The following is a 4,116-nucleotide window of genomic DNA, read 5'->3' on the forward strand; positions in this document are numbered from 1 at the left end:
GCGACCAGCTCCGCTCCACTCGAATCCTCTGTAATATTGTGAATCTCCACCATAATGAAGCAGATGATGTGGGCTGTTCTCTTCTCGCATTTATATTTAGATTTACAAAAGCCTGATGACACATCGGGCCATAGATCGTAACATCTGCCCTTACCCCAGCTCTTCTTAATGACTCAGCAGATAATTAGCAAGAAGGGTCAGTGTAGCTTCGACTGTGTCAGATCAAGCTGAAAAGAAACACAAAGATTCTTCAACCGCCAGCAGGCATTGAATACAAATCTCTTTGAAATACTTGATAAAATTCTGGAATACTGAAATGCTAAATATCTTCACTGTCAGGCGGAAACCTTGTATCTCCATATTCTGTCATTTTTATTTATTTCATAAATCCTTACTATTGGTCACCCCGTTATATCTGTCTGTGGGTTTTGCAAATATTTAACCAATGAAAAGTGTTAAATAATGCTTGTGACTTAACCTCGTAACTCCACTGAATCCTCAAACTGTCAGTCAAAACTCATATCTCCACCCCGCCTCTATTGTGAATGAAGTGCTGCACAAAGTTCGGAGTGTCTTTGCTGGTTTGCAATGCAAGGGTAAATAAAGAATTGGTTCTTTGAGTAAGTAGAGTGTCTTCTTTATTTAAGAAACACTATATGTGACCCGTGCTGGCAAAATGAGTCAGAATGAGCAAATTTTGCAAAATGAGTTATTGTTATTTAAACATTCTCCATTAAAAGTATGATTTGTTGGAAAAGGACAAAAACGACGATAGCGTCAGCAAAGTCAATTTTGAGAACAATCAAGATAAAGTTTTCTGAAGGTTCCGAAGCAAAATCACCTAGTAGAAACCATACCTTAAAATTACTATTTGTAATGTTTTTGAAAGAATTCTCTGATACTTATCAAGCCTGCATTTATTTGATAGAAAACACATTTGAATATACTTTAAAATGTAATTTATTTATTTGATGGAAAGCTGTATTTTCATCAGCCATTACTCCAGTCTTCAGTCACATGATCATTTTTTAAAACCTGTGATACTTGAAGGATTCTTTGATGGATAAAAAGTTAAAAAAAGAACAGCAATTATTTAAAATAGAAATCTTTTGAAAACATTTAACACTACCGTTCAAAAGTTTGGGGTCAGTCATTTTTTTCCTTTCTTTTTTAAAAAGAACATTATAACTGAAGTAGTATATAGTCATGATATCACAATACATGCGCGGAGTGTTTTGATTAATCACCGAAGGCATTATTGCGACAAGCTGGTTTTGTTTACATCAGCATGGGTTTGAAAATCACATTTCATTTGTTCAGACTAATGCCATCGAGAATTCGCTATGAATATTCACAAAGTTGGAATGCTTCGCTCTTCAACGATACCAAACGTATGCTGAGGGTTTTATTATGGATTATCATGGATTATTAAAACAAAGGAAGGATTTATGTACACCTCTCCAAAAATTTACAAATAAAGTTACAAATATACAAAGTTACAAAGCACAAAACCCTTGCCGAAGACAAGATAAATTATTCAGCTGAATTTCCAAGCTTCTCTTTTCCATACGATGTCTATAAAGCAAGATTTTCAGTAAAAACTATCATATGGCTTTAGAAGACTCAGAATGTAGTACAAAAGTTGGGTGGACTAGTTATACTTTATAATGGTTTAATGGTGCTTTTTTCTCAATTAAGCCACTGTTCTGCAACCCTCGGGGGGTTATAAAGGTATATAATATATAAAGTAATATCTTTAAAAAATACACTCAAGTGCGAACTGGAATGTATATTTTGTTCGGACCTTAAATTGGATGTTAATTGCAATTAAATGAAAATGTTTTATAGGTTACATTTATATTAAATGCAATTAGTTGAACTTAAGCGTGCCGTTTGACCCAGTTATGTGGGACTTAAGTACATTGTTATATGTAACTTCATAATTACTTCTATTTAATTAATATGCAAATTAATATGTATAATGTAATTTCTATTGAAATTGTATGCCTACTTAAATAATACGTCATGAATTTAAATATCTTTGTCATTACACATTTGTAATGATGAAGTTGCCATTTAGAACATTTAAAATATATTAACTTTAATGTCAAATAGCACACTCCAGTTACAATTGTATACTTTACATGTGCAAAAATCATGTATGTTAGTCAACACATCAAAATAAGTGTACTTCTTAAAAGCACAACAAAAGGTTATCAAAACATAATGATTTAAAAAGTATTTTAATATAAAACTTTTTATTTGTCATTATAACAAAGTGCACTTTCATGAAAGTGGACTCTCTTTAAGTGGCCTTTTATTTCATTAATATTATATTATCTGCAAATATAGTATTTTTTTAACATACTTTTAACACTACAAGTACACATTCAATATAAGCACACTTCTTTTTCACAAGGGTTTTTTTCTTTCTTTTTTTTTTTTGGTGAAATGGGATTCATATGTGTTAGAACAGGCTTTTGCTTGTCTGTCCTTTGGCCACACACTTAAGCGTCCCTCCATTTCCTGCTCTATTGCCAAGTGCCCTGCCGGTGTTCAATAGGCTGCGTGTCACGTTCACACGGGAAGACAAGATTCCGCCTGGAAGCGGCCATACGAGAGAGGACTGTTAGCAGGACAGGACTGTGAGCAGTCAAATGTCAAGCAGGCAGCAGATGGTAGAGCTTGTTTACTCTTTCTTAAAACATTTTCATCATTCTCTTAATTATTGATTTTATTGATTCATTGAGTCTTTAAACAGAAAAGCATACTGCGGAAAAGACGAGACTAATGCTTTTTCTACAGAAATGTTCTCCCCTCATCTCACAAAAAAGTTATATATATATATATATATATATATATATATATAATTAAGCCCAATAATCTGGCACATTTGAACAGAGAAACGTTTACTGAATACAATTTATAAAACAACTGATTCAGACTTTTCAGTGCTACTTGATAGAGAACGTACTAAAAGAGTGTGTTTGTTTATTGCTTCCGTTTGCTGTGTGTGCAATACAATGTGACATTAAAAATAGCAATAGCTGTTTATCACACTTCACTGCTCGTTGTTGAAAAAATAGCCTTGTTACTGGAAAAGCCAACCCACAATTTAAAAAAAAGAGTCTGTTACACTTGGAAAACATAGTTAACTCTAGAATTCACAAACCAAAAAACCTACACAAATGCATAAAGGGGGTCAAAATGACACACATTGGACTTTTCTTCATAAAATCAGTGTCCTGTTAATAAAATGATTAAAAGAACTGATGATACACAAATGTTTTGATATGTCAAACATGTTTGTTTACTTTTCTTGTCTATATGCAGTAGAAACGATCAAATTTTAAATGCAAAATTCATGGGAAATGAATAAGGGTCATTTTGACCCCCTTTATGCTGTCAAAGTTGGGTAAACAAGTGAAGAGGAGAGGGATTTTGTGCAGTACTAAACATAAAACAAGATAAAGTGCAAGACAAAGAAAGAACTCAGGGATAATTAGGAGCTAAACAAGAGACAGGTGGGACTAAACAATAAACTCATTGGTAACCATAGAAACAAACAATCACTGGGAAAAGAGGCGAACAGAACAAAACCCAACTAAAACACAAATGAACTAACAGAACTAAACATAACCCTTACATATGCATTCTTGGGGTAGTGATACACAAATGAAAATTTCTCCCATATGACCACAAAATATGAAAAATAATGGGGTCGGAAACAAGTTGTTTGAGGAATTCATGGATTATCAAATAAAGAAGTTTGTGCCAGGATTTTGATTAAAACAAAGGATGTTGTTACTAGGATTTTTCTGCTTGATGATGCTGAAGTTATAGAATAATAAAATAAAATAATTTAAAATATACCTTTGTGGTATACACTACCAGTCAAAAGTTTGGAATAAATTATATTCTTTAAAATTTTCAGCATCATTACAGAAATCATTATAATATTCTGATCGTCAAATAAATGCAGTCTTGATTAACAAAAAACATTTAAAAAAATCTGAATTGTTCCAAACCTTTGAGTGGTAGTGAATGAAGAGTTGTTATCAGATGAGTGCAACCATAAGGCTTGTACTGTATCAGTGATCTCCAAAAGAGTAGTTA

Source organism: Squalius cephalus, assembly GCF_949319135.1.
Source record: "Squalius cephalus genome assembly, chromosome: 12".
Taxonomy (NCBI): Eukaryota; Metazoa; Chordata; class Actinopteri; order Cypriniformes; family Leuciscidae; genus Squalius; species Squalius cephalus.